The sequence below is a fragment of the Stigmatopora nigra genome, chromosome 4, assembly GCF_051989575.1.
Source record: "Stigmatopora nigra isolate UIUO_SnigA chromosome 4, RoL_Snig_1.1, whole genome shotgun sequence".
Lineage (NCBI taxonomy): Eukaryota > Metazoa > Chordata > Actinopteri > Syngnathiformes > Syngnathidae > Stigmatopora > Stigmatopora nigra.
The window spans coordinates 4,570,212-4,589,393 of record NC_135511.1 but is presented as its reverse complement, the minus strand read 5'-3'; the positions used below and the strand labels follow the sequence as shown (position 1 = coordinate 4,589,393).

The window sequence follows — 19,182 nt, the reverse complement described above, 5'->3', positions numbered from 1 at the left end:
TGGGTTGCCAACCCTTGACCTATATCATGGTTGTCCAAACCAGTCCTCAAGCGCCGCATTGGGTGCGTTTTTTTTAAATTCTATTTGATGAAGAGGATATACTTTCACCAATCTGCGGTTTCCAAAGAAATCTCATTATTAAAACTGTATTTGCTGGACCATTTGAAACAAAAACCTGCACCCGCTACAGCCTTTTGTGGAAAAGTTTGGACACCCCTGACACCTTTTGGTTGTTTTAAGACCGCCTCCTTAAAAATCGCCATTTTTAATTATTTTCACTTATCTTTCAAGGTGCAGAGGTAGTCTCTCCTTTACACTCTACTATTTACTAGACTTCAACATATTACTGAGATCACTCTGGGTGTGAAAGATGTGCATTGGAATAATTGCTTATTTAAAAATCTGTCATTTTTTGCAGTTTTTGATTGCCTGTTGTTGCACCAATCTGTTTTCAAAACAGTGTGCATACAACATGAGTGTGTGTTTGCTTTTTGTAACCTCCAGATCTGGTAGGAAGGCACTTCAATGTGGCCTATATTTAATTGCATCTTCTGCAAATGCTTTGACTGCACTGCTATTCCTCCTAGCTTTTAACGCATGCCTCATAATGGAGAATAAGAAATTATTACATGAGCAGGAATATATATATAACTCTCCTTTACAGCAATAGACATCCAATGCAGTTTGGCAATCTCTGCTAGACCGTCCTAATCAAAATAGATTGGACGTCTACTCATGTCAGTGTCAGCCAGTAAGAGAGTGGTAATAAATTGCAGATTTCATGGAATTTTCTGTCAAAGTAACTCATTCAGAACGTGTCAATTTTCCTTGGTCCAGTCTTGTATCTCATCAAGTATGCGTGCACAGCCAAATGATCAATATCTCACTGAGTAGAAGAATCATGCATAATGTTGCATAATTTTGTTGAACCAGTTGGCCCAAGAAATTTCCCCCTTCAGTACACATCCACTCTCATTCGCAGTTGTAAATCTATCCTACACTAAAACAATTCTGCCCTTAATCATTAAAATTAGCTCATTGGAAAATAATTGACTTTAGTTTACCTTGATTTTATACTAATGCAAATGATCACTTAATGTCTGACGATGACTAATGTCACATCAAGATCTAATCTCATTTTCTGGACTGCTTTATCCTCATTAGGGTCACAGGGGGTGCTGGAGCCTATCCCAGCTGATTCCAGGCCAGAGGGAGCAGATACCTTTTAGATTGTTGGCCAGTTGATCGCAGGGCACAAGGAGACGGCCAACCATGCCCACTCACACTCATACCTAGGGGAAATTTAGAGTGTCCAATCAGCCTACCGTGCATGTTTTTTGTAATGTGGGAGGAAACCAACACAGGCCCGGGACAATATGCAAACTCCACACAGATGAACGTGATCTGGATTTGAACCCAGGACCCCAGAGCTGTGAGGCCGACGCGCTAACAACTCTCTCTACCGGGCCGCCCACATTAAGATCTTTCTGCAATATAATTTTGGACCCACCATTCGCTGACTATTGATACCATTGCTGTGTATCTAATGCTGTAGTAAGCTTTGCTTGTGGCTAAGATTAGCTATGAGGACATCTAAAATGCCGTAAAATCATTTGAGTATTTTATTTTGTTTTCAGCACTTTAGAACTACATGAGTTGTTTCGTGTCAGTTTCACTAACCACATTAGTATTCATTACTATTTACTGTGTGTTTGTCATGATAGTACTTTAAACTAATCTTGGTATTTATTATTGTCGCTCTCTGAAGTATTTAGTTTTGACTAAGTGCCATACAAATAACTGTGACTTGACTTGACTCACTCAAGTTGGCCTTTTTCCCGCTTATACCAAAAGAGTTATTAAACTAAACATGATAATTATCAGTAAAGACGTGATATTTCCCAAGGCAGTGTTTTCATGAGCATCTATTTCTCTATCTAAAAATTTGGATGTCTTTGTGAGAGAACTTCACACTGTTAATCGGTAGTAATGACTGAAAAGCGAGCCTCTGCGCCAACAAAAATGCTTCTCTTTAGAGTCGTAAACAGGTAGCAGTGACATTGATGCCGCAGTTTAATTACTTGCAACTACTCCTTGGTGATTTCTCCAGCTCTCTAAAAGCACTGGTTCCAGTGTTCGACTACTTTTTATTTCAACTGTATTTTTGGGCAATGTTCAGCTTCCCATAGCGAGAATCACTCAGATGCTGTGAAACAAAAAGTATGTATTGGTGCGATAAAGGTATGGCTGTGCTAACAAGCTCAACGGCCTTCAGTAATCCTCACTTCACTGTTGCTCCTTTAGGTATAAAGCGTTTTTTTCCCCTCACTTCCTTTTCACTCAATGCAGAGAGCTCAGGCATGAATTTTCATGTTCACCCAAGATGGATTTTGGGCCCACTGAGATTATACGGCACGAGTTGGATTAAGATGAATGCATTATGTCCGGTGTGTCAAACATTGTTTGCTATGACTGGCATGATTAATTGGCACATGACAAGTTCACAAATGAACTATTTAGATAATCAATTAACCATTTAGAGATTTTTGAGCCCTTTAATAGCATGTTATTTATGGTTGTTGTTGTTGTTTTATTATTTTTCATTGGGGTAAAAATGGGTGAAGATTTTATATACATACATTTTGTTTTTAACTTGAAAAGGGAAAAAAACAGAATCTTTTTCATCAAATGTAATTTTTATTTATTATTCTATTACATTTTCAATAAAAAAGGTAAAACAGGATTTAGTTTTTTTATCAGTCTTTTTTTGTTCGGTAATTCATTTTTTAAATTACCATAAAACATTTTTATTTATTTCATATTTTTTTAATTTAATAATTTATTTGCACTACACACTAAATGATATGAGATGAGGTGTCATTTTGAGTGAGAAAAGCTCGTGGAAGTGGCCCACAGATGGCTTTCGGTGTGCCGAGGTTGAAATCCCTTAAGACTTTACTGATTGTGTTAACTTTTGTCTGTCACTACCACAGAGGACACACATGACCGGATGATGCATGGCTGCTGTCTCCACAAAAACACACTAGACAGGGACTGCGCACTGCAGAGACCTTCTGTTAGGCTGCCACGACGGGTATGGAACTGCATACCTGGGAGTACATATGCAATAGAACATAACATAGGAAGAGGCATTCACCTTCTTGTTAGACTTCTAAGGAAACTAATTTTGCTGTGGGCACTTTCTACATTTGTGCTCTGACAATAATAGTACTCATTACAACCCATTTTCTTTTAAATTAGAAAGTCGCAAAGTACAACACAAAATGTAAATGTTACATGTGGGTATATATACTACTGTATTTTCCTGACTATTCGGCGCATCGTATTTTTAGCCGCAGTGTCAATAACAAGTGCTACTTGTGTATTTGACATACACAAAGGACGCACCGTTCTTTTAGACGCAGCCAGTCATGGCCTATATATAATATTTATGGATGATTATCGAACCGTAATAGCGCTGTCTACAGAAGCAGCCCCAGACGCTATTTCCGGTGTGCAATGACTGCTGGTATATATAGTCCTTTTGTCAATACACCCAGGTTGACGACTGTGATAACTTTGCACTAATAGTATCAATATACTACAACGGCGAAAACACTAATTTGGTGCTACATGCACCAAACGCACGCTACAGCCACATGCTAAAAACACGTTTTTAAAAAGGCAACGGAAGCAAGACTGAGTTCGGTTGTACTTTATTTAGCCTTTGTACATTGTACTCACCCAGTCTATTTTGGAGAAAATGTAAGACTTTTATGTGCGCCTTATAGTCGGGAAAATACGTTAATCAACACTACACTTTAAATTTCTAGTATTTCGAGTATTTAACCGTACGGATTAACGAATATCGCATCGTTGATAGAAGCTACATCATTTTGCAAACTAAATATTGAAATATTATAGCTTGCATTATGATTCCCCCCTGCCAAGGTCACACTGCAAACAAATGCTGAATATAAATTGTAGGCTATTTGTCCAAACACACTATGTCAAGTGATGTTTTCTGAAATCCTGAAGAATAAAGTAGTAGATAGTAGTAGTACTTTGTGGATTAAATTGTGCTTTTTGCAAGTCAAACTGAAGATAGCTGGCTTCCACCAGTTGCAATGGCCATTACCTAGAAATCCTGTCTTTTATTTGTTTTTCTCCACTAATCCACATCAGAATAATTATATTGTTGTTTTTCAATTTATTGAACATGATTCTTTCCAGTGGATGCACATAATAATGGTGTTGTCTTTCCCATTCAAGGTTTCAGTCACTTTTAAAGGTTGTGGAATGCTGGTTACACAAGAAAACAATTATATTTTTGTGTTACAGAGTGGTTTTACTTAATATCTTCAATAATGAAGTAGAAGTGTTTGTCCTGTGAGAAAAATCCAAAGTCCTCCCTGCCAACCTCTTTGAGACAGACACAAAAACAAAGACTCTCAACATTTGGGAGAGTTATAATTAAAACCCCAAGATTAGCAAAAAATTTAAACGAACAAGTGTAAACTAAAATTGTGGAGAACTGTTGTAATACCTGAGCGATTTATTGAAAAGGACTCTGGATTCACTAGTTGCATTTTGGCATGAGTTCACTTGTTGCTATTGGCTGGTCACCAATCATCGTTCCCCATCCCAAAGTGAAATGAGAACCAAATTACTCGTTTTATCTGGATTTATATCCAAATCAAATTGTTCTATTAACTGCCATTGACTCTGCCAGCCCCTCCCAGTCCAAACGCATCAGTCGTCTGTCTTCGCCAGTGGTGGCCAACGAGCTCTTTTGTTGCAGTCCTATTGTAAAGTAGTAGCATTCTTATTTGACTCCAATTTTTGGCTCCTCTCCCCACCTCTGTCAGGCACACAGATGCTCTCACTTCAAAGCAGCGATGGCTGTCTCTCTCTGTGCAGAGCCAATTTGCTTGCTCTAAGTTGCTTCTCACTGCCAGCATATAAATAAGGCTGGCAGCAAATGGTCAGGGAGAGCAGCAAGAGCCTGTCAGATCGCATAAGGACAATGGAGTCGTCGGCCTGGCCAACAGTAACACCTCGTCAAGTACAAACACATTGATGTTGATGGGACCTGTAAACTGATAGGAACATAAACATTTGGCTTGTAGTATTGATTCAACACGCTCGAATCCAGCAAGCCGCAGTTTGCCGAGGCTTCCGTTTGTCAACATACGAGGATTGTCTTCAATGATATAAGAGGATTAGGCCTGCTTTTACTTAATGCACGGATGTGATCATCAATTCTCATCTTGACCCCTCCAAGACGTCTTTGATTGCACCCCACAGCTACTGTTTCACCCTCGTTTTACCTTTCATACTGGATTTTCCTCATAATCCTATTAAAGTCCCGCAGTTAATAGAGGAAGTGGTGAGCGGATGATTTCAGTTTTTGATGTGGAAGTGCACGGGCATGGAACGCCAAAGTCACCCTGATCTCGCCGCCTTGTCCTCCAGGTGTTGTCTGTCTCGCCATGTGCGTGATGTAAATTAGACAAATAAAGCCATTCATCTCACCATGTGGTTGGCACATCAGCGGCTAACAACAGCTAACTGCTTTGAGGAGTCTTAACATCTGTTAATAGGGATTATATGGGGTGCAGCCGAGTTATAAAGTGAAGTAGTGTGGATGGAATACAACGTAAACATCCCTCTTTGCTTTCCCGGGGCACGGTCAGGCAATGATGATCTTATTAGTTTCTGCTCAAAATGATTTGTTCACTGTTACGACTTGGATGTACTAGCATTTTCAACAAGTGCACCTGTGTGAATATTGATGAGGTCCGTAATCCACAAGTTATTATGTTCCGAAGAGGCCGTGTTGGTAAAAAATGACTATGATATAATTAAGCCGGTGCGAGCGCTATGGCAACAGGCTAAACAAATGTGTTAATACTCGCTAAGCTAATTAAAACTCAACCTCTGCTGCACTAATGCACTTAAATAGATAAAAAATAAAAAAAACACCAGCTCATGGCTGCCCTGGTATTTTACCCATCTTCTAATTCCTTCATCGAACACGTTCATGAGCTGCTTCCATAAGATAACCTCACTCTCTCTCCACATGACCCCCTTTTTCGTTTACCTCTCACTCTCCACTTGCCCACATGCAGTTTTTGTCTGTGTGAACATGTCCAATGGGCTTTGGATAATTAGAATATTGCTAAATCCCTTGACAAACATGCAGATGAGTTGCACCAGGGCTTCACAAGGGGGCACTGTTGACATTTCTATCACCCAACTCCCCAGTTCCTCTATGTATTTTTCTATAAAATATCTTATTGATCAATTCAGACATGCAATGAAATAATGTTATTTCTGATAGGTAGGAGGACGGTATTAACAGCATCGCCCCAGACCCCTCCCCTAGGTTACAATTAGCTGAGCAATGACACTGGGGGGCCCAGCTCCATTGTGTTAGAAGGGTAGACGGGTTCCTGTTAATTTCCTAGCTCTGGAGCGAAGCTGTCATTATCTGTGGATGGGCATCTACAGTGGATAATAACTCTGGGAAAAGAGAAGATTTCAAACTGTGCTGAAAATATTGCTTTCATGAAAATCACTTCATCATAGTCATTCCTTTAAAAAAAACAAAAAAAAAAAACATCAAATGTTCAGGTGTGATCGCAACCAACTGGTAGCAAAACAATTAATAAACAAAAGCACCCTTCTATTAAATGTGTCTGTCACACAGGATCTATATTAGTTATTCATTGTAAATGTCATTACTAAAATGAGCTAGCTGGCTGTGGAGACTAGATAATTGTGTGTTATTTGATTGTAGCACTAGGAAGAAAACAAGCGTGGACACAAACACAGTGCTGATAAGTTGGAATGGTGCACAAATGCGACTTGTCTCACTCATCGTTGACTTGATAATAGTAATTACTTTCTGTGCATCTTCTTTGGATGTGCATTGCTTGTTTTAAATTGTCCTTGTTGGGTAAAAAAAAAAAAAACATGGCTCGGTCCAACTCAAAAACTGAAAGTATCGACTTATCACTACATGCATGTTGATGCTGGCACTTCAAATTTTTGGGATGTGAGATAAACGAGAGGAATCATATTCATTTGTCAGTTTTTTTTCTTGTTCATTGAAAGCTAATGTTATAGACATAATGGTTGTTCCACATGTGCCTTGGGTGTGAGCATCAATTTGGCAATCAGTTTTCAGTTTTTCTTCTAGGGTCAAAGGTTCTATTGGATTCAGTATCAGAAGTCATCCCACTTTGTGAAGCATGAAAAAGATTCAAAATTTCCTTTTTTTGTCCGTTTGACATACTCTGAACCCATGTTAAAGGGACACATGCCTCAATCAAGTAATTCACTGCTATTGAAGGCGTCAGACGTTCATTCCATTTGAACTGGAAGGATTGCCAGAGAATCGTATTCTAATGGAATAGATGTCGATCACTGCCACTTTTGAGTGAAAAATGTATGTAATGTATGAGACACCTTTCGTGCATAAAATAGGTGCTATATAAATTGGTCAAAACGATCATATGGCTCCGGGCTTGCAACACTCCCTCACATGTCAAGATGAATGGACGCCTTTTATATTTGTGAGAAATTCTTACTTTTAGGCTCACTTTATGAAGATTGATTTAGTGTACAGTCGAAATTACATGTCATTTCCCGACTTGATCAAGCTGTACAAATATTGTACATAAAGGCATGCATTTGTTCTTATTTATCACAACACTTTGAACGTGTAGAATAAACAGCAAATTTGTGATCATCGACCCTATATTATACACATAAATGAATCATTCTCGAGGGATCCAATGCGAGCCATTTTAATTAATTAATTTAACAAAAAATAAATCTCAGTGATGAGCCCTCTGTTGACTTGTAAAGATTTGTGACATTAACACTACTACAACATTAAACAATACAAAACGCAACTGAAAGTAGTATTACCAGAATCTCGCCAAAGACTGATTGGAGTCGAGCAGTGTCCTTTATTTTGAATTCGATTCAGTTAGCTAGATTAATATCCATATATCGATTGATCAATTTATTGATCTACTCTCTCCATAAGAAGACATTTATGGAATGGGACATTGTATTGAGCAAGTAATTGATTACTGTCAAAATTGATTGGACTTATAGCGTCATCCGTCAACAATGACTGCCCTGAAAAGGGTTAAACTAACTAATGATGCAGTGTGCATGCAAACCCAAAATGAGCTAAATGGCATTCTACCGAAAAGAGCATGATAATAGATTTGGTTCAAAACACAGACATGCACTCTGTTTCCTCTTTCGCAGCCTCAGTGGTTATTGACCCAGGTGGGCTCGTGATGAAGGAGGCCCATCTTGTAAAATGCATTACACCCTAATGAGATTATCCCATAAACAGATAAAAGTTCAATAAAAAAAGATCATTTCTTCCTAGTTCAAGAATAAGCAGATGACAGGGCTGATTTGTTTCTGCTGCTAGTGTAGCTTAACAGAAGCCAGGCCATTCACAGATAAGTGAGCCTGCGAGGGCGAGGCGGTCTGGTCTGGCATAATGCTCATACACGAACATCAGTAGTTTACAACTGAGTGCTGTAGGGTGTGTGCACAAGGAATTGAAGAGGTGCAACACATGAGAGCCTCTCTGCTGTTTCCCCCGGGGTCTCGGTTCCGTCAGCATTTATGCACAGACCCCCCCGGAACAGCCTTTTTGATCACCAGAGCCAGCACTTGTTTTCTTTATTTTAACTTTAACATGTGCTTTTCATACAAATTATGTTGCAATCATGTTGCAATTGTGCTGCTGTCATAATGAAATGTTCACACCTGTGCAATGAAAAATTAGAGCCGTTAAAATGATACCTTTCCAAAAGTAATTCTAAGTTCTTCAAAATAGTATTTAAAAAAGTATATCTGTGTCCTGCCATTGATGGTGATAGACACCTAACCCAAGTGGAAGGGTGGCAGCGAATGAATGAATGTCTTTAAACAGCACTGCATTTGTGATCCAAAATAACGTAGTCTGACTGTTTCAATAAGAAAATGTATGTCTTCAATTTTTTATCTCAATTGAAAATAGTGTCAATTCAAACTGGTCTCAAGTTTATAGTTAAAAAAAAGAAGTTAAACCTTTTTACATTACACATAATATCCCTACAATGTTAAAACATTTAGTATATATATTTAAAAATGTGTTACGTCATTATGGGGCGGTGCTAATGGTTAGCGTGTCGGCCTCACAGCTTCGGGGTCCTGAGTTCAAATCCAGGGTCAGTCCCCGTGTGGAGTTTGCATGTTCTCCCTGGGCCTGTGTGGGTTTCCTCCCGCATTCCAAAAACATGGATTGCAGTTCAGGGTGTGTCCCCCGCCTCTGGTTCGAAGTCAGCTGGGGAAGTCAGCTGGGATAGGCTCCAGCACCCCCCCCCTATTGAGGAAAAGGCGCTTTAGAAAATGAGATGAGATGATATGAGACGTCATTTTGAAGTATTTCACTTTGAGATGTGTTGCTGTATTTTGTGCAGATGCAAAGGTCGCCGTGTCTTTTTTCACCAGCAGTCACAATGGTTGAATTGCCACTTTTCACCGTCTCATGTATGGCGTTATTTCATTTTGTAACATTTTACCCCTCAATTTACGTTGCTTTACAAGTTATTTATGTTTCAGGTAGTATTTATATTTTCATTTGACCTTTTTCCCCCATCCGCACAATTGACATTTGCTAGTAATCAAAAAGTGTATGCGATAACATAAAAACATCTAATAGTAACAAACTCCTTTCAATTCACATAATTGGACATCTAGTATCGTCAATGACACTGACAGACCTAATTTTAAAAGGCATTGACAAAATCCTTTCCAAAATCCAAATATCGACATCCATTTAACCATGCCATTGAAATTTTGATGATTATTAAATCTTTCAACATTTTGATTCTATATGCCCCAGACACATTAAAATATTAACATTTCAAATTATATGTTACATTTTACAATCTCAGCAAAGTACCTATAATGCATTTTAAACGGGAGTTTAACTTATTTTTTAAAAGAAGCCTGGAGCAGTACTCACATGTGGCAAGTAGATACGAAGTGAAAAATAAGAAAAGACAGTTAGTGAGAATGAATATTAGATTGAATTTAAAGCTCCGTCACACAGAGCATGTCGCTGTCATTTGAATACACTACTTTGTGATTTTTAGATTTTCATACCTTACTCCCCCACATTTTTCTCTTTAGTTTCATTTCGTCTTGAGTCGCTTCATGTAGCCTATCAATGCTGTGTCCCAGCTGTCTTAAGATGAAAGAAGATCGCCAAAAGAAACAACACTTTTTAATCCATAACTCAAATAGTATATATACACAGTGCTCCATCCCACAAGGGGTATATATTCCCTTTTGTGCATGATGCTTATAGGCACCGAGAGGCTATTTAGCTTTAAAATGAATAGTTAAGGGCAGAAATCCAACTAGGATTTGGGTGTTTGAAGGCCAAGCCCTTTGATTGTTTGCTCCTCAAAGTACTGACGTTGAAACGCTTAAATTTTAAAAGATGGAGCCTTAATCTATGCCTCTCATCAGACCTTTAAAAGCAAACTCCCATTAAAAAAAAGCTCTCCTGTTGATAGCAAGCATTTGGCCTCCTTCAGAACCTATCAAGTTTGTCCATTACAGTCTTATTAGCTTCCTCCATTAGTTGCAACTGTCATTTCACTCAACATACTTGACCTCATCAATTAATCATATTTTCCATGACATGTTCACTCCTGTCCATGTGTTTCCTTTCTAACTCACAGATATTTCCGCTGACTCCTTTTTGATAACATGCACTCATCATGATGTGGAGCTAGACACCCGAGAAGGCGCAAGTAATCATTTGTGATAATTGCATCACTTGGTGATGTGCACTACATTGTGCGTTCACTTTTAATGAAGAGCTATCTCTCATCTATAGTCATCTATATTATTTTATGATGTTGTCTATGCTGTTGATTTTCATTTCAATGTTGTTTATTGTCTTTCTAAACACGTACTTTAATGTAAAGCAATTCTATCGTAGTTTGGGCAGATACTTCTAAACACATTGGCTACCATTGACGAATGTATTTGTCCAAATGAATTGGACATCTTCTAGTATAAGACTCATTTGAATTCACAACAGAAAATTGATTGGATTGGACACCAGAACATTTTTGGTAAGTGAGACAAGGACTCCTTTTTTAAACAGCAGTGTGCATAACTGGTGTCCATTTTGGATAGGGCTTAAGTCACATGCCCCCATGTGTCTCTTTGTGGCACCCGTGGCATCGCTCCACCACCCCCTAGAAGCCCCCCATTAGGGGAAGGAGTATATACTTTAGTTATAACACTCATCTTTTTATTTGATTCCCTCTTAAATTCCGAAACAAATTCAATATTGGATATTAGCACGAGAACATCAACGCCCTCCCACAGGGCATTCACTATTATGAAAATAATATGTAAAAGTCAACGGAATACCCATTTCTTTTAGTTCTTTTGGGACTATTAACATTCATCACATTTAGCAATAAACTATGACGCAGGCTTTATTTTGACTGATTTCCTCTGGTCAGGCATCAGAACCACTGCACCACGAAATTATCATTCACTCATTTTCTTTACCGCTTATCCTAAAGTAGACTGAGAGTGCTGGAGCCTATCCCAAATAGCGATATGCTCAATGTATGAGAAACCATGAATTGGTGCCCATGCAATCGCAGGGCAGGAGGAGCCGGACAACCAATTTAGAGTGTTTAATCAGCCTACCCTGCATGTCTTTGGGATGTGGGAGGAAACCCACACTAGTCTGTGGAGAACATTGCTAAGTCCATACAGGAAGTTCAAGGTTTGGGATTGAACCTTCGATCTCAGAACTGAGTTCAACGCTCTATGCACTCGTCCACCGGGACCACCCCACCTCCATCAAAATGTATCATATAAATCATGTAAAAGAATGGAATCTAAAATAATAGTGTGAATCATTTTTATTACCTAAAATATAAAATGGTATATATTAATATATCTGTGTGGATGGAGTGTGCATGTTCTCCCTGGGCCTGTGTGGGTTTTCTCTGGGTACTCTTGTTTGCTCTCACATTCCAAAAACATGCATGATAGGTTGATTGGACACTCTAAATTGCCCCTAGGTATGGATGTGAATGTGCATGGATGTTTGTCTTTTCGTGCCCTGCGATCGGCTGGCCACCGATTCAGGGTGTCCCCCGCCTCTGGCCCGGAGCCAGCTGAGATAGGCTCCCGCACCCCCTGCGACCATAATGAGGTTAAAACGGTTCAGAAAATGAGATGAAATGAGAATTAAAAACAACATACGTTTGCCATTCACAGCCTATTGCTGCCACTGAGATAGTGATTGTACTTTAGTATCCTGTACAAGTCCTAAAAGCATAGAATTTGCTCAGGGAAGCGACTTTGATGTTTTTTTTTCTCCCCAACCCAGGATCACTAAATCTTCTATAAATTCAGAAAACAGTGTGCAGGTGTAGCAAATGTGTCTGTGGAAAGCGAGAAGCATAGCTCTGCAGATTGACTCAGTGGAAAACAAAGAGCAATACTAATGTGTTTTTCACTGGTAGATTTCCTTATCTTCTTTTTTTTTAAATATACACATTATCTGCTTTGTGCTTCTAATAATCACATACGTGCACATGAACGGCATCCCAATCACCTTACCCCTAAAACAATACCCCTCCCCCTGCTTTCCATTTTCCCTTTCCTCAGTTTCATTCTTCATTATATGTCAGTGTTCACATCTTCTCCTCCACCTGTCCTTTGTGCCTCCCTCATCTTTTATATTCTCCCCCCATCTTTTTTTTCTTCTGTTTCCTACCCCCATCACCTCAAGTGCTTGTACGAGGAGTTGTTTGGACCCAACATTGGATTTTTTCAGCCTACAAGTGCTGGAGGATAGGGCGTGAGGGGTCCTGTGGGGTTGGCCCTTTTTACTTGTATGGGTATTGTGGTTGTCCTGCTAACAAGCTCGTTGCACATACAAACCTGGAGTTTCACTCCAACTAGGGTAGAAGTGAGATTTGGCTTTGCTCCTGTTGTTTTCCTTTTGTACTCCCGTCATTCAGCCAACATTAGGTCCCTGGTTTCACCAACCCACCCCCTCTTTGCTCCCCCTCCTTTTTCTTCCATGCCTCAATGCTTCTACAATGTACACAAGCTTCGGATAGTCCAAACGATGTGCAGTTACACACAAATTGAATGTGAGACCAGCTCCTGCCATATGTTGCAGGTGGATTTTCCTTTTAACTCAAGTCACCTCTGTCTCTATGCAACCAAAGACAAATCCTTTGACTGACTGGGATAAAGAAAATATTAATTTAGGTCGAGAGATATACCCTTTATAATAGCAATGTAACTCAGCATTTTTTGGCAACATTGTATCCATTCTTTGGACACCTACAATTGATTTTGATTCATTTAGTTTCAATAGGAAATTACATTGTAAAAACGTTGACATGTAAAAAAAATTCACCTAAATTCAAGGTTTGACGGAAAACTCAGAAAAGTTATTGTTTAAAAACAGCATTTTGACATTTTCATGGACAGTTAGTACTTCAGTGGATAGCTACTAGTTAAAAGTCTTATTTAAGCAATTAATTTAACCAACTTTTAAACCAATGAAAGGACAAATCACAATTTCTGGTCGTTTAAAAAAATATATTGTTCATTTTTATTATATTACTATGTTTTTGACGATTAATCATTAACCACTCATTCATTTGCCGTTCCGCTTATCATCACAAGGGTCGCGAGGGTTGCTGGAGCCTATCCCAGTCAACAATGGGCACGAGGCTGGGAACAACACTATTTTGCGCTATTAATCATTTTTATGTTTTATTTTGTAATGATGAATAAATTAACACAATTTTAATGAACTGTGACTGAGCTTTGGCCTGTTCTCTTTAAGGGTTGCCACGGTTTCATGCCATATGCCCTTCCTGACACAACCCACTCAACCATCATTTGGGTATGTTATTCACTCTTTTGTCACTGTTTTCAGACCACTTATCTTAACAAAAGTTGCCTAACATGCAAACATTCACACTCTGGGGAAATTTAGAGAGTTCAACCAACTAAGCATGCATTTTTTTGAGATGTAGGAGGAAACCAGGGTACTCAAAGTATAGCCATGCAGGAATTAAACCCTTGCTGGTTATGGCCTCAAGTAACACTGTACTTTTTTTTCTTCTATTTATAACATTAACTCAATCATTTGATCACTGCCAACCCTCTTATTCAAGACAGGTAAGACGTCTATCACCGGCAATAGCAGAAATGTGACACAGATTAACGCATTTTCTTCAAAACTATTTTTAAATGAGACAACTTTCCTTTTTCTAGTCAGGCTAAATTTTAATAAAACATTTTATCTGCTTTAAAGCTCTTACCTTAATAGCCACTAATTCACATCAGTGTGCGTAATATCCATCACCATGATGCCATTCTTCCAAAAATGTTTGATTTACTTATCTGTCATCTCAAACCTGTTCTCGGACAATAATTCATATGATTTTCATTCAGCCTTGATAGGACTATTAACACCAATGAATAAATATGAGCATCCGTACAGTTGCAGCAAATGTGCTTGGACAGCAAAAAACTTTGTTTTAGAGTAATTGATATAGCACTGCATTAAACAGTATTTCATACACAGGGGTAATTTTCTAATTGATGGGGAGGGAGGCGGGGGGTGCAAGTTATTGTGCAGAGTACACAGTGAAGGGAAGCTCTCGCTCGCTGTAATGGAGGTACATTGTGATTGAATTTTGAACCTGTAAAAACTGATTTTTTTTGTCCTATTGCTGGCTTTGGGAAGAATCCTTGCAAAATTATCACCTGCGAAGAAAAATAAAAAGATGGGGAGTTAACATCTTTGTAGGAGTGGTTATTTTCAATACATCCATTGTCCATTGTATCAATTATTGATGATTGTAGCTCGCTGCAAACAAAAATCACGCCTTGGACCTTGAACTTTGATGTCACAAGGTAACTGGTAAATACTTTCGCTTCATCTTTTATTCTCTAAAACAAGTCAAATTTGATGGTAGAAAATCATAAATATAAAACCTAAAACTATGCATTTACAGATGATAATAATTTTATGAAGGGCTTATGTTTACTCGGCAATGTATCATAAACTAACTACATACACTGTATGATCTCCAAATATGTTTTTAAAATTTCAATCACATATCTGAAATGAGAGGAAGATCGAATGCTGCCTGACCCCCTATGCGCCCCACCCCGGCCAATCTAAATGGATTGAATTGTATACCACCATCGAAAGCACTGAAAAATCCCTCACTGCCAATTCTTTCTCGCTTTTTCTAAACAAATACTTTTTTTTTGGTCCTCACAGGCTCTGCTTTAAATGTGAACTAAATATTTAGAAAATCTTATTCACGGTGAAAAAAAATCCCGTAGGGTCTGCTCGGTGTTGTATTTAAAGCAGGGAGCCTGATGGGTTACCCGTTCTAAATTCAAATATTCTGACTTGCCAAGTTTTCCAATGCTCCTGTAAATTGAAAAAAAAATCCACCCACAGCATTTGAAATCACCATAGGACACAGGAATAATGATGCTTTCACTATGTGACCATAATAAACATGCAAAGGTGATGAGCACTGTATAGACCAAAAAGTCTTGATCCGGAGTATATCTATTAGCCAGTTCCCTCCAAAATGTATGGATATGTGATATTATAGCCTAGTTCTGCTGCATTGATCAATAAATAAAGAGTTAGCACACAACTAGCATTCAAGATAACCAAACCTGTCAAGTGAATTTTTTAGTCTGTCTCCTTTCTCAATTTCCTGGTTTTCAGTTTTCATCTTTTGCAAATTTGGATTTGAACTCCTCCCCTTCGAACAGTATGATCAGGAACCCGAGTCCAATGAAATATTCAGTTCCGTCTTATATTCACAATAAATAATGCAGATCTATGTGTTAGATAATACACATTCTCCATTCTGTTTTAATAACACAGGCCTATTTTCCTGCCCCTTTGTTAGTTGTATACTTTCATCAGCAGGCAACAACTACAGGCATACACTGGTGGCCTTTTTGTTTGGGAACCTGTGTTTGTGTTTGGATCTTGCATTATCTAGGAACACTGTATTCAAAAATAATGAACTAAATTCAATTTCTGATGAGATTGGGGGCCTTGACATTTTCAAAAGCACTGGAAAATCCTGGCTACTGGGGTTTTCAAAATTGAACTATTAAAAAGATCCAAAAATTGTACAAGGTCTACTGTAAAATGGACAAACTATTGGAAAAAAGAGCTGTATTTTAATTTATATTTTACAGCAAAGTAATTTAAAACTTGTTAAAGTTTAATGATGTCAGGAACAGCCTGCTGATGCTTTTCCCATTCTCGTTTGTCCTGCCCTGCAAGTTGTGTTCGCGCAGCTGTGCGTGATTCGTAATTAGTCTCTGAGTTGTGTATTTAAACAACTCTGAGTTTAGTATCATTGTTGGATCCTCTGCCTAGATTCCATTGCCATGCAGCCATGCTACCTTGCTCCGCTACGTATTCCACTTGTTCTCTCTGGTCCGGTTTGGTTTTGTGTTTTGTTTCACAAGTTCTTGTTGTTTTTTAAGGTCCCTTCTAAGTTATTAAAGTTGTTGGTATGAGCACAAGTTGCGTCGTTCTCACCTGCTTCCCCTCCGACCTCGCCAAGACGGTAGACGCAACAAATGGTGAAATCACTGCACTTCATTTCTTAATCTCCCTCTGGGGTTTGAATCTGCATAATTGAGCGTACTGACTACTGCGCTAACAGCAGAGTTTAGTTTTAGTCGTCGGTAGACTTGTTTAATTTCTAAGTAACCATTTGTGAACTTATTATACGCAGAATATTTCCTCCAACCGGCCTGTTACTTGGCTTGCTAGAATGCCAACATGACAGTCGTCAAACATCCATTTCCATTAAAACAATATATATCATAAAATTTACTATCACTGAAGCATAATTCTATACATTTATTTTAACAACAATATTCTGCCAAAATTTTACAGTAAATTTAACAAAGAGTTTGTGAATAAACCCTTTATTTGTACAAACATTTAATCATGCCTTCCAGTCAAAATGTACTCGGCATCTAGCACCATCAGTGGCATAGTTAAATTAGGATGAAATGAACAGTGTTGCCACATCTGCAGGTCTAATTGCCAATATAGCGGCATCAGTTGTGACTAACAAATAGCACCCAAAGAGTATTAATGCGCATCATAAAAGCAGGGCTTGAATGTGTGCACATACCCATAGAGCACTTGGTGGCTATCCATTGAAGGCCAAACCACAGCGGCAATCTCATTGCTAAATTCAATAAAATAAGAAGAATTTCATTACAGATGTTCAGACTTGATATGATGGTTCCATCAATAACCACTTCTACATGTGCGTGGCACAGTCAAAGTCGGCCAGTTCCGAGAGCTTGAGTCCTGCTCTCTTTCCTGAAACCGCATTGTTCTTGCTGTTTCTTTATTCTTTCATCCCTCTGCCCACTACTTTTGGACGTTCACTTTTTTCCTGACAATTGATAGTGGCAGTTCATAGTGTACTAATGTTTAAATATAAACAAATTAGATATATTTTAAAATTGAGTGGTTAAAGCTTATAGTCAGGTATACTTTACTGTCCAGAAATTACACTGAATTAATTTTTAATTCATTGTAATTAAATGAGTGCCCAATTCAGTATTAAAGCGGAAGCGTAATAAATTAGGTCAATATGTTCAAAATTAAACTTGTGAACCTGTTTAAAAGAACAATTATGATTGTTATGTGCACATCACTGAGCCCAGAAGCATTGTCAACCGATCTCATCTCAAGGATCTGACGCATTTGTTTAAGCAGTTCAATCCACTCATGGATCACTGATGTGCATTTAGTTTTATTGGTAGTAAGTCACTGACATTTATTACATGGAAAAAATTAAGTGCCAAAATGGACTGGGATTAATTTAGTAGCCTGACACAAAACTGTTCCCCCTATAATGATAAAGAAAACTTCTTCCTCACTAGGGGTTGTGGATGGTGCTGGATCCTACCTCATCCAACTATCGGCACAAAGGCGGGGGGACCCCCTGAATTGGTTTTCAGCCTGCTTTTCTGTCTTAATGATTTAATTTGGTAATTCTTAATGATCCCATTCACTTTGCTTTGTAATTTGTGCTTTTGCTTTGTTGTTCTGCGGCCTTTGCGACTGTATGGTCTAAATTGTAAGTATGTGTAACCATGCCTTTCCTGTAACTGCATTTTCACTCTCTTGCTACTGTCACAATGAAATTTTCTGAATACGGGATGAGCAATGTTATCCAATCCCCAAAAAGCTACAAAATGAAATAACGCATACATGAAAAGTGTCAATTCAACCATTCTGACTGCTGTCAAAAATTTAACCGCTCATCAATTAACACCAAAAACAAATGGTGAAAAAAGACACGGCGACCTTTGCGTCTGCACAAAATACAGCAACACATCTCAAAGGGAAAAACTTCATAATGAGGTCTGAAATACTTCATAATGACGTCTCATATCATCTCATCTCCTTTTCTGAACCACTTCCTCACTAGGGACGCGTAGGGTGCTGGAGCCTATCCCTGACTTTGGGCCAGAGGCAAACAACCATTCACGCTAACGCTCATACCAAGGGACAATTTTAGAGTGCCCAATCAGCCTACCATGCATGTCTTTGGAATGTAGGAAAAAATGGAATACCTGGAGAAAAACCACGCAGGCGAACATGCAAAGTAATAAAGTGATAATCGAATTATATTAGATGATTTCTTGCTTTGTTTGACATACTAAATTGTCAGCCACAAGATAAATGGCAATTTGTTTTGATGGGATAATAGTAACCCAACCTCAGGTTTGATAAATACGCCTGTGTTGCCTCGCACCGTTTTTGGGGATAGTCAATCATACTCATTCTTTCAAAGGTTAACGCGACCTCCCTAGCACTGGGCTGGGGGCCTTCTTCAAAAGAGGCTTAAATTACTCAGCATCTCTGTTTTAAATTTCTTACAATAAATAAATAAGTTAAACTTAAAAACTGGGCACATTTAAGAAAAATGAAAATTATTTCTTTTAAGGTTTTCAGACCACTCAGACATCTAAAGGATTATTGCTTTTGTCTCCAAAGTAATGTTG

General features: G+C 38.5%; 1 long non-coding RNA gene across 1 annotated transcript in view; it reads left to right on the top strand.

Moving 5' to 3' along the window:
- Positions 1 to 19,182, top strand: part of LOC144195340 (uncharacterized) — a 27,023-nt gene extending 7,841 nt beyond the window's left edge. The window contains exons 2-4 of the long non-coding RNA XR_013326078.1: positions 2,994 to 3,094; positions 13,934 to 13,993; positions 18,055 to 19,182. This is a non-coding gene — a long non-coding RNA (uncharacterized LOC144195340). The remainder of the gene's footprint in view (positions 1 to 2,993; positions 3,095 to 13,933; positions 13,994 to 18,054) is intronic.